Raw genomic sequence first — 13518 nt, 5'->3', positions numbered from 1 at the left:
CGACCTCCACGGTCCAATACGTCCAAGTGAATTGCGGTTTTCTGTGTGCTAATTTACACTGTGAACTGGCTCTGTCTGTGTTTGTCTGTATGCTGAGATAGATAAACCCATTCCTAATGTCTAATAGGGAGTGGTGATCAGGCGATGAAGCGAGACTGTGCCTGCAAAACGAGAAGCAATGTGCTGTTGTCGAGTATAATGCTGACGAACAGACGCAAGCTGTCTTAATTGTAAGCCCGTTGTACTAGTGATAATGTCCAAATTTGGCACATCAAGAATGTATTTTTACACCGCATACGAAAGCAGCACGTTCACGTTGCTCTCAGCACATCCAGCAAGAGCGTCTCTTCTAGCACCATGCCAAAGTCCGTTTAACGAAAGTCATGTCACTCGGTCACTAGCGGCCATTCGGACAGCTATTAACGTCTTAGCTAGAGCACCTCCTAACAGCTATTCGGCATTGCATTTCTTCTAATTTATTGCAAAAGCAGTGACGCACCTTGTTAATATATTATCTTTGGCCTTTCCCATGGACCACACGTTTACGTCAATTACAGCAATCGCAAGTTTTGCAATACGTCACTTTAATTACTATGATGCACAAAACCTCTTCAAGAAAGCTTATTTTACTGGTGTGTTGATGAACATTAAACCAAAAACTGCTGTGAGCTGCCAGTGTGAATCTTTAATTTATTAAATAAACCAGTAATTTGTACACATTGTTTTTTGCTTAAAGATAATAAAATAAGTCAAGATTTTTTTTTTTACTAAAATTCACTTAATTTTACTTAAGTTTTTACTGTTCCTGTCACATAAGCATAAAATTATCAAAAAAACAGTTTGATGTGCCGAAGCCATCAGAACCGAACCCGAAAACCGTAGGCCATAAACAGAGGTCCGTATTGAACTGTGGGTGAGCTGTATTGTTGCATCCTTAGTATTCATACGCTTTGGCTTGTAGCAATAAACCGTAATAATGGTGTCAACTTCACGTCATCAGTTAAAAACATGCAGATCGATCAAAGTGTAACAGAGGTCTGCTAGTGCAGATCGGTTATCACTTATAACAAAAGCATTAGTTTTGCCTTTTTATATTGGACCAGAGTTGGATAATAAAACAGTCAGATTGACTAGGAGACAGCAGGCAGGACTTCAGAGGACATCTCATAGATGTGTTTTAGATAGAGGTAATTGCACACACACACACACACATACACACACACACACACTATCATTGTAATACACATAACGGCTTTCACAGCCAATGTTAAAGTCACGCAAGCTGCTATTTGAACGTTGGTTATCTTAGAATGTGTGTAGCTAAATTCTTATTACCAGCTGTAGGACTGTGATGAAAGTGAAAGTAGTTTAGCACGTAGCTCAGTCAAATGTATGGAATGATATTCCGGACATTATTAAAAAGAATTGCGTTTTCAATTTGTGGACGCATAAAATGTGACATAATCCAAACACAATTGCAAATCGCGCATTACCGTTTGCATTTTCGTTTAAGCAAACGCACTCTGACTGCCAAATTTCAAATGGAAAAGCAAAGTCCGTTTGCAACTGTGTTGCCCATATCTTACGAGTTTTGACCCTGTCATATTTAACTGGTAATTTCAATTACCACGTCTGTTTTTTCACTTTCTCAGCGTCGCGTGTGTAGCCAGCCAAAACTCAAATGGAATCGCAATTCCCTTAGTATTTCCATTTCCGATGCCTTACACAGAAACCTGTCAATCAGTGTCAAGGGTAGGATTATGCTATGGGGCGTGTTTGTGTTGTGTTTTTTGTGTACTATTCTCCTTAACCATTCAGCTGCGTTTTTTACAAATCAGCTGAATGTGTCCTGGCGCTCAAGGGGGGCGTGTCCAGGCGTGTTGATGTGGGAAGGTTATGCCAATGTGATGTGTGGCTTAAAATATTAAAGGAGCAATGTGGAGATTTTAGCGACATCTAGCGGTGAGGTTGAGTAGTTGCAACTAATGGCTCACTCCACCTCTCCCCCTTTCTTTCAAAGCACTACGGTGGCTGACACAGAACAAAGTTGTTTTTTCGCTTCTATGCTGAAGTAGATAATATTTTAACAAAACACGCTCTGTAGAGAGGTTTGTCCGTTTAGGTCTACTGTAGAAATAATGTAGCGAATTCCATGCAAGCGGACCCGCGATGTTTGTCGATAGAAATAGCTCTTTCTTTCTGGTGATAAAAACATAATGCTTCATTATGTAAGGTCTTTATTAGTTGTATTCTCTAAAAGGCAGATCCAGAAAAGCTGATCAGATGACGCAAAATTGGCGATGCATTTATTTTACGCGCTATGAAAATAGACAATGTATTATCAATCTGAAATGTGTGTACTATGCGAATTTCACGATGCGGGAAGCACCCAAAACATGTTTACACCAGCAACCTCTTTAGACATTTGAGGGTTAGTCACGAAAAGGAGTGCGAGTAGTTTTCAAAGTTAGCTAGCGTAGAGTGAGCGGACAGTTCAGCAGCTCGAGCGCCACTCAGATCGCGTCTACCGAAAATTCATTTTTTCTACCAGTGAAGGAAAAATCTGAAGGCAATCGGTCATTTTGATGGACTTCAATAAAGGCGATAAAGTCGAACTAAAGGCGAAATTCCCCTATTTATCATTTTGTGTCACTCTCCTCAGCTATCAGTAACAGAGACATTTTGAAACCCATTCTCTTAATGCTACAGCGAAGCACACACATTTTCCATTGATGTACATATATATCAGTAAAACATGAGACGATTAACATAAAATCATACATATAAATACACAGGGACAGTAGATAGAGACAGAGTAAATCTGGATAAAATGGATTTATAATGGCTATAAATATCTTATAATACATTCACAATGATCTTTAGTTATTAGTATATATGTATTGTTTCTGCCCAACAAGATTAAAATGTATAGACCGTTTCATCGGATCGCACGCATTGGCATCTAGTGGTTGAGTTTGGTATCGCAGTCTAAATTACAAATATTGGAGAGACAAGTTTTGCAAAGTAACTGTTCTTCTCGGTTTCTTTTGATTGTTATCAGAAATAATCTACAGGCACTCTATTGTTTATGAATGTGTACCACAAGTTAAGTTTGGATCACAAAAGTGCGCATTCGCAGTAATGTTCGATTATGTTGTTAACAGTCTACAAAAATAAACCCATTATATTTTTTCTCTCTTCATTATTTAAGCATTATTTGTTAAATATTTACATTCAAATGCGTGCAATAATCATCGAACAAGAAAATGGCAGCCTCCTTAGGTTAAATTGGGTATTACTTTTTTTTTTTAATGAAAATATTTGATGCGTTTCTAGCGACAAATCCTAGTAGTGTAAGTGGGCGTTTAAGCAAAACTCGCTTTTTCTGTTTGAAAATGCGGCTCAATGCCTTTTTGTTGACTCTTTGAAAAGAGCAGCGTTTCTTCGATGGGCCGCAATCCCAGAAAATGCACTTTTACATGTTTATCTACCAGAAATGTAGTTACCAGCGTTTGTGAAGGGTTCATAATTACACCCTGTAATTATAAAAATCCATCTATTCTTTTTTTTGTTATCTCCTTTAAACCACAACAGTGACACAAAACAGGCTGCTGGGGATCCCCTAACAATCGATGTCACATTGTTTACGCATGCCCATGACTGCTCACAGTGCCTTATGAGCGCTTAGGTCCACCTCCAGACAGAGAGACACTGTCAGCCATTTTCAGGCAGGAGCAGATGTAGCCACTAGCTAGCGACAAAAAAGTCTAAGAATCAACAAATGTGTGCTGTCATTGGATGTAAAATGGAACATAAAAGGAGGCCGGGAGGAGACCATTCTGACGAGCCCAAGTTTGGCCCGCTGTGACCTCGGGGGCTGGTGTTATTAACGATCGAAAGTCCCAGGCGGGACGAAGAGAACTATGCACACGCCATATTGCTTGTCTTGATGTCATCCAAAGCACATGTGTAAGCGCTCTATGTCATATTTTGCATACAGGGAGGGGAGCAAAAGCTCACTTGTATTTAAAGACACACAAAAACGGCGTGTTTTCCATTGCAGCCACAAATGGCCAATGTTCAACATATTGTAATGAAAGATATTAGGTGTATTTTGAGTTGAAACTTTATAGAGACATTCTGGGGATACCACTGCCTATTTTTAAACTTCAGAAAACACCTGGATTTGTAGCTTTTTAATGTTGCTATCCAAACCCCCGAATCAGCTGACCTGTCAGTCAGAGATTCATGGATTAAAGTGAAAAAAATTCTTTGGACTGATTTTATTCCAGGCCAAATGCTATTCCTATAACCGACACCATCTAAATAGTCAAATTCAATAGCGTTTTAAAGGGAGATGTTTTGAACCACTGTACGTAGTATTGCAAGTAACAAGTATTTTTAATCTGTGAAAAAAATAATACTTACCTAGACAAATAATCGACCATCTGAAACTTTTCAGTGTATTTTTTAATTTATTTTATAAGACCAAACAATGTTTTCTGCAGAAAAAAATAACAAAATAGAAGCACCACTTAAGACCAAAAAATTTGTTTCTATTTGTCTCCAGAGTGCTTTTCACATTTTTTGCCTTTTGGCTGTGAAACCATATTCCTGAAGGTTTGCTAAACCTGACAACCATTTCAGTGTTTGACTAGCTAGTACTACAGCGTATAGTTACAGAGTTTGAATAGCTTTTCCAAAGTGTCTGTTAAGAAGGTAGCCTATCACTTTTATATTTCCATGGCGACGCGGCACTGCTTATCATGTGACACACCACAGAGCCACAGTAGCTGTATGACTGATGCATTGCTTTTACAGATTTTTTTTTTTCCCACAACAATTGACAAACGGTCATGAAATATCTGACATTCCGATTGTCAAACATGTGCATGTGTTTTGTTGTTTAAACACTTTTATAATGATCACGTTGGGCTCCGCCATGTTTGTTTCTGCTGCGTTATGAGATCTTTTGGATTTACGTCACGTGAATTCATCCACTGATCTTGACAATTGCTTACATTGCAGATGCTGTGTCTGATGTGAATAAAACACATCCATCAAATTACATTTGAGGAGATTGTTATTGCCCCATATAGACAATCTCTAAATTTATTTTGTGCTTGTAGGCACGTTTATAAGCCTGAAGCCTAAATTAAACATTGTGTGGTTGAAAGAACTGCATAGTTTTGATATGTGACAGGGATTGAGTATGTTTCTGGCTCAGTGCCAGCCAAAGCGACGAATGTTCTAATGGCATCGAAATCGAAAATTGGTTAACAACATTATGAAAAGTGAATTTAAGACATTAAGGACAGACTGGAACCCTGCAATTGATGAAAATCCATCGCAGACTCGCTGTAATTAACGAAAATCGTAGCGACAGAGATCTTTAATCCATGGAGTTTATAGCGCGAGCACTCTAGTTGCTGTTAACTTTCATATTAGCAGACACTAAAAGCAAAAGGTGCTTGCTCTGACCTTGCTAGGTTAACTGGTGTCATCCAGCAAGTTTCTCTATCCCCTTCAGCACTGTCTGGACAAGCAACTGTAAAGTTCAGTCACCACAATGGAATGCCCGGCTGTCCTTTCATTAGATTGGACAATGGGGAATAAGGCGAATGACGTCAACTGCGTTACTGCTCAGAGTTGATTTTTTCAACTTCAGGAGCTCCGACAAAACTAAAGGCGCCTGGGCGCATATAAACTGCACGCAAAAAGATCGCTGCCAATTGAAAAAGAGGAGTCTAACTGCAAAAAACGAGTCGTTTGATCTCTCTATTCTCAGGGTTCCCTTTAAGTGTTGAGGATTTTGCAGGTTTTCACACACACAGATAGAAGAAACAGAAGTAGAGAGATGCTAAAAATATATAAATCAATAATCTCAATATGATGTGTAAGGGATAATGTACAGGCAACCGATTGTTATCTCAGAAATAAACCCTGACAGTGTGATCAGGCATCTTGTATCACACTGAAGGGGTTTTATTTCACGATAACAGCAGGCAGCTTGTAGATTCTCCCGCTTATTATACAGCTACTTGCCAAGTGAGAAAAAAATTGATATGTCAATTTGAAAAATGTATTTAGTTCATTTTTACTGAATGCAGAACTTCCACGAGGAAAAGCCCTTTACTTTCGGTTTTGGGGTATCAAGGTATGAAACGACATTCAAATGTCACGAGCAGGCAATTTGGTTTAGTCATTTGCAAATATATTGTCATATACAATATGTTAAAATTAGTGGTGGGCATAGATTATTTTTTTGTAATCTAGATTAATCTAGATTAATCTTGGAAATACAGGAGCCATAATACATTAGGTGCCAATACAAATTTACTGGTTTCAACTAAAGCTAGACCACTACCTGTTGAGAGAAAAATTTTTTTAAAACAATTCCGCATTGCACAAGGTGCAAACAACCTTAGTCTTGTCGATGTTTCCATTGGGAAGCTTCTTAAAAATAAATTTTCCCTGAAGCAACCCGGCGGCTTCAAAGCTGCATCCATGTTAGCACGTCACGTTTGATGTGGTAATTTCACAGTAACGTTATGTTATGTTCAGACCAAACGCGAATGGCGCGTCAAGCACGAGTGATTTACATGTTAAGTCAATGCAAAGACGCGATAGACCTACAGTTGTGTTCAAAATTATTCAACCCCCAATGCTGTAAATGGTTTTAGGGAATTTAGTGTACATTTGTAATTGTATTCAGAATGAAATCCTACAAGGACTTCTTAAAGAACCAAATGCAACTAAAATTACATCAATTAGTTTTGTAATACAGTAGTAAATGTTTCTTTTGTGAATTCTTCATTGACATAATTATAATTATATTAAAATGACTGTGATACTCAACTCCCTCAGCAACATTTACTGGTGTGGTTACAAACATGGTGAGGTCAAGAGAATGGTCCAGGAAGACAAGAGAACAGGTGATTACTCTTCACAGGAAGGGCAATGGCTATAAGAAGATTGCAAAGATGTTAAACATACCAAGAGACACCATAGGAAGCATCATTCGCAAATTCAAGGCAAAGGGCACTGTTGAAACGCTACCTGGTCGTGGCAGAAAGAAGATGCTGACTTCGACTGCTGTGCGCTACCTGAAGCGTAGAGTGGAGAAAAGTCCCCGTGTGACTGCTGAGGAACTGAGAAAAGATTTGTCAGATGTGGGTACTGAAGTTTCTGCTCAGACAATACAGCGCACCCTGCGTAATGAAGGCCTCCATGCCAGAACTCCCAGGCACACCCCCTTGCTGTCCCCAAAGAATAAGAAGAGTCGACTGCAGTATGCCAAAAGTCATGTGGACAAACCACAGAAGTTTTGGGATAGTGTTCTGTGGACTGATGAAACAAAATTAGAACTGTTTGGGCCCATGGATCAACGCTATGTTTGGAGGAGGAAGAACAAGGCCTATGAAGAAAAGAACACCTTGCCTACTGTGAAGCAGGGCGGGGGGGTCAATCATGCTTTGGGGCTGTTTTGCTTCTGCAGGTACTGGGAAGCTTCAGCGTGTGCAAGGTATCATGAATTCTCTTCAGTACCAGGAGATATTGGATGACAATGTGATGCAGTCCGTCACAAACCTGAGGCTTGGAAGACGTTGGACCTTTCAACAGGACAATGATCCCAAGCATACCTCCAAGTCCACTAGAGCATGGTTGCAGATTAAAGGCTGGAACATTTTGAAGTGGCCATCGCAGTCACCAGACTTAAATCTGATTGAGAACCTCTGGTGGGACTTAAAGAAAGCAGTTGCAGTGCGCAAGCCTAAGAATGTGACTGAACTGGAGGCTTTTGCCCATGATGAATGGGCGAAGATACCCGTAGATCGCTGCAAGACACTTGTGTCAAGCTATGCTTCACGTTTAAAAGCTGTTATAACTGTAAAAGGATGTTGTACTAAGTACTAAGATTGAATGTCACTTGGGGGTTGAATAAAACTGATAATGATGTGAGCTCAGAAAAGACATTTGTGGTTATTTCATTATAAATGTTATGTTATATTTGTCTGACCTACTCGTGCCTCTTTGATTTAATTGTAAGCAGGATGACTGAATGATCATAATCAATGTCAAACCGACCAAAACAATCAATTTCAGTGGGGGTTGAATAATTTTGAACACAACTGTACTTGCGGCGCGAATCGCGCGAATGAAGCCCTGTTCATGAGATGATGAGGCGACGCGAATGACGCGGATTGAGAGAATCACGCGAGTTGAAAAATCTCGCTCTCGCCAGGTACACTGCAATTAAGCTAGGTATACATCCGCGCTAAAATATCAAGGTGAAAGTCATCATAGCTTGCGTAGTATAGACCCAGCTCCCAACCCAACTTTGAGAATAGATTAACGGCGACATTTTTTTTATCGCGTGATAAGAGTCTCACGTTAACGCAAGCACGTTTACGCCGTTAACGGCCTACCACTAGTTAAAATACATATTTAATTTGTCAAAAACACCTGTCAAAATGATTTGCTGCATCCGGGTTGCCGTGCGTTATTAGTTTGGAGCGATTTTTATCTGGGAATAATGAACCTGCAGAGTTTGCAGCTGGCCAATCAGAAACAAGCATTCCAACGAGCCGTGGCAAATTTTTCAGACGTCTCAAACTTCTGCTGTAAACACAGGTATGCGGCAAGAACATAACCATTGAGTGAAATACCAGAGTGAAGATTGCTGTGAACGACTTATGCAGAATATGTTAAGTAAATCTACGCATCCACGGTACAATAAGTGCATCTAAACTAATGTTTGACAGTAGAGACAAACAAGAACATATTTGCAGCCAACTGTAAGGATCAGTTCTGTTAAACAAAGCTCTTCGTTTCTTTTCGAGTCTGTCAGAAATGCTGCAACCTAATTGCAAGATTACAGTATGACATGGCAATATTAAAGACCTGGTAAAGAAGGAGACACTGACCTGAGCACAACAGAGCGAATAGCATCCGGTGTCTCCATGTCCTCTGTCATTTTAGATTCCCTAAGCTAAACTACAATCTTAAATTCGGCGCTAAGCGTCTACGTCGCGGCTCTCAGCCCGCCTTCTGTTCGTTGGTTTGACGGCTGGTGCGGAGCCGGAGAAAATCTTAGAGGTGGTTTGCTATATCAGACATTGTACAGATATACATTGGCGAACTGAAATTGAGAATAAGAAATCTGATATAGTCAGGCTAATTTAGTTGTACATTAAAACTGTAAAATGATTATAATCACTGTCTGCATAGAAAGATTTGATGACAAATAGATCACATTTAAACCTTTTCAAGAGATGGATGGGCATGAACCTGTCATGAAGAAAGCTCCAGTCTTATTTCTTACCTTTAAAACGTATGAGTTGGCCAAGCTGTTAACGGGCTATGACAGCTCTAAGATGACTGTTCTTAGTGCACGTTCAGAAAACAAAGCATGATGACATATTATTGTACAGGACAATTGTAGAACACATGCAACAATATTCAAACATTGGCAGGCTTTTTATGATAAACAGTGTGCTGTTTTAGACATGTGCTGTTTATTTGGGAAGGTGTTGCCGGTAAACCTGTGGGAGCTATCTGCAAAGAGTTCATCTATGCTGTGAATACAGATGGAAAGATGAGTAACAATCGACCCACTGGCGTCTCTTAATGCTGTGAGATAAATTATATTGGTCTATCTTCTCTTCGCTCTGTGTACTGCTTATTTGAGATAAGACTCCTGTATTTATCTTGAGGATGAAGCAGAGCAGGGGTACAGAAAAAGTATCAAAAACTATCTATTTTAACAGTGTGGGCTTTGACCCTGGGAAATACATCGGAGTCTGTGAAAAGAGACCTTCCCTACTGGCTGGCATATTCTCTAGGATTCCCTTTTTCTGTTCTCTTATTTTTTCCCCATCTTAAGTGGCATTTTCATTAACAATTTACAAAAATGTGGTAGTTTTTAACTAGGACTGGGAAAGTAAAGACGTTATTATCGCATTAAATGGGTCATATGGCACGGATACATGTTTTTTTTTGGTGTGTTTTAAGTTGCCCATGCATGTATTAGACACGTAAAATTGCAAAAATTAAAGTGTTGAAACAAAGATGCATTCTAGCTAAAAGTGATTGCTCACCCAGATCTGTCTGAATCATCTGGTGTAACCACACCCCCACAAATGTACGTCATTTCACAGTATGACTTGACGAGACCGCACAAATGTAAATGCAAGTTAGGTGGGCGTACTTGTAAATCTCATTGTATCATCGCAGCCATGTCGTGGAGACGCTGTGTGTTTCGTTGTGAAAAAAAGCCTCTTTGTTTGATCTTCCAAAAGCTATGACAACTAAAAATGAATGGTTAGATTTTGGAACACTGTTCCAAAAAACTACAATCCGAATATTCAGGTTTGTGCAGCGCATTTCACAGACAATTGCTTCACGAACTTGGGAGAGAGATTAAGACCGGCTATGCGCGAAAGCTTTGGTTAAAAAGTGGGGCCATTCCAACCATTACAACTTCTCTGGCACTTCAGATTTACAGTCTGTAAGTATATTGTCATCGTAAAAGACCAACGTGAGTTGAGTTTGTCGTGTGTTTGTTGAGTCGAGATGAAAAATTAGTGTGTTTCAGAGAGGCGGAGCAAAGAGGAGATACAAACATGCATGGTACGTGGAAAATACAGCGTTTTTTAACCTTAAAACATGTATACACATTACATTACATCTTAAAAAAACGAATATTGAATAATATTCGTTTTAGCCATGCCATTCGACCTCTTTATTACTTTTTTTTTCAACAATTATTTTATCGGGCATTAACGCAGTTTTTTTAAGTATAACTTTATTTTGAAAGTCCGTTGCTCACTGGCTCCGAAACGTAGAGACAAACCATGGGTCACAGGAGGGGTGGGATGTCGATCGGAACTGGCTGGGGAATGGCGTCACACGCGAATTAACCAATGAGAGCATTTGGGGTTGGCCTAAGACTGCTGAAGCACGCACATGAACCAGGAACACAAGAACTGAATGGAGAGGTAACGAACTCTTAAAAGCACATTTCGATTGAAATCTCTTCCTAACGACGGAGTTGATGGAACAAACCACTCCATTTCCTCTTCCCATCTTCATTCATGCGCTTATCTATCAGTGGCCTCTGTTTATAATGTATGATAAAGAAAAAAGTAGTATATAATAATTCAGTTGGTTAAAAATGTGCAATAAATGCAATAAATGAATAAATCACTATAACTTGTTTTTCTTTATCAAACTAGACAGAATGTTAATGCCCTGGTAGTGGCAGATAGCTTTGGTTTATATTTATTTGAGGTCGAGATCTAAAAGAAATATTTAGTTTTCTGGAGGATCTAATGACAGAAATGCAATATAATATACATAACTATGTCTTCAGAAGTGTATAAAGACCTTAAATAATGCAGCGTTATGTTTTTATGATCTTAGAATGAGCTATTTCTATCTAAATTCATCTCTGGTGCCCTTGCATGGAATTGTTTCTACAGTAGCACTAAACATACAAACTGCTCTACAGAGTGGGTTTTGTAAATACGTTATCTCATTCGGCAAAGTAGAAAAACTGCGACAATATCCTAGTTCTGTGCAGCGTCCATAGTGCTTCGAAAGGGAGGGGTAGAGTGAGACGTTGGTTGCAATTCGGAACCTCACCAGTAGACGCCGCCAAAATCTACACATTACTCCTTTAATGCATTGGCTAGCATGACCAAACAATAAGTAATACTTTTACACCATTTATAAATGTCAACATTTACTAATACATTTAAAAAATCTTTGTTGACATTAGTTAATGCAATATGAACTAACATGAATATTGGTTTAGCATTAACTTTAACAAAGATTAAGACATGTTTAAAAACTACACTGCTTATTGTTAATTCATGTTAGCTAAAACATTACTATATAACGACTATACTACTATATTACCGCTATAACTAATGTTACCAAACTCAACCCTATAGTGTTCAAATGCATTTTTCCAAAACAATTCCCAGCCAATATATGTATTCAGTCCAACAAATAAAGGATATATATTCAACATAGATTTAAGATTTGAAAATATAAATATAGGACTAGAAATAATACCAAAAATAAATTAAGTAAAAAAAACCACTAAATTAAAAAATATTTAGTATAAATATTTGTGTACACTTTTTTGTGTTGCCACTCACACGCTCACGCTCACACATCTTTTCTACCTATTAACAGCAACTGCCATTCTTTTTTGGCCTTGTATGCCATTTTATAATTCATGTTAGAGCATTCATGTTCAATTTTTTTTTTTTTTTATGTATACAATACATTTAATTAGCTGTGTAGTATAAGCACTGATGTAAAGACTTTCCTGGCTCAAGGACACATACACATGGGCACACAAGATAAAGACAAAAGCTGCATGTACAGTTTGATGTACAGTATATAATTACATAATATTAAATGTGATAACCATATCTAAAGGCATGCTGTAATCCTCTTCATTGTGAATCTTAGGAAATTGGTTCTATATCATTTGCTGCTTTGACAATCGCAGCAAAACAAAATAATATATTTCCCATTATTCTAAACACCCCCTGAGAAGACTGTGTGTATTAAAAACATTCTTCCGAGTATCAAACAACACTCCAAATTGTAAAGCATTGAAAATGAATTAAAAAAGAACGCAACTCGCTTCTTCCAAACATACTATCTGTAGGGAGCCATATTACTGCCAGGCATGAAGGATTCGCTCTGCATTTTCTTCCCCACCCGTCATGTAAATTACTCTTCTTCATAAATGAGTCATGATGTTAATGACCTCCCCCCAGCATTATTAATAGCAGGGTGGCTAAGTTTTTTATCTAGACCAGCCCATCTCAAAGTACGGCTCCTGACCCGGAGGGAAGTCGATCCGGACCCACATCCATCCCCTTCAAATTAAAGTGCTCTCTCATCAGACCTCCGTGGCACATAAACCCCAGGGATGTGCGAACCAGTGTTGCAGTTTTTACAGACTTATTCAGCATTATTATAGCAACTAGCGACATTTTGGATAAACCTTATCTTTCATTAAGTAGAAAAATGTTGCCGGGTTCTGATCTCCTAACTCATTTAAGCGACGAGTCTTCCAAAAAAGCCACATGCCTTTATAGATGAAAGTAAACAGATTAAAGAACTGCAGATTATGTTTTGCTTTCTATTTCCCTGGAGGGGGGGGCATGTGTTGTGTGTAGGTGTTTGGTTTTGGCGGTTTCTTATATCCCACAATCCCCTGGCTGTAAACATGTAGATGCGCCCCGTAGTAGAAAAAATGATTTGTCTGTACTGAAGCGCACACTCACACACTATCAGTCTGTTGCTTTTAAATCAAAACATAGGCTTCAGCTTTTAAAATACATTCAATGCCATAACCATGAAGCATCAGCAGTCCCATCAAATGCAGGCTTTCTTCCTTAAAAAACGCACTGAGCAGTCCGTCCGCAAAGGCCTGATTTAGCCAAAGGTTCATTTCATTATTGCAAAAGCTATAGCTGTAAACACTCAGAT

The 13518-nt window shown here is 38.8% G+C and overlaps 1 protein-coding gene across 1 annotated transcript in view; it reads right to left on the bottom strand.

Annotated features, from left to right (window-relative positions):
- uxs1 (UDP-glucuronate decarboxylase 1) overlaps positions 1 to 13518 on the bottom strand; it is an 81983-nt gene that overhangs the window by 6559 nt on the left and 61906 nt on the right. The window lies entirely within an intron of this gene.

This window comes from Triplophysa dalaica, chromosome 8 (assembly GCF_015846415.1).
Source record: "Triplophysa dalaica isolate WHDGS20190420 chromosome 8, ASM1584641v1, whole genome shotgun sequence".
NCBI classification, from domain to species: Eukaryota; Metazoa; Chordata; class Actinopteri; order Cypriniformes; family Nemacheilidae; genus Triplophysa; species Triplophysa dalaica.
The sequence above is the reverse complement of the archived record's forward strand: the minus strand, read 5'-3'. Positions and strand labels throughout refer to the sequence as shown.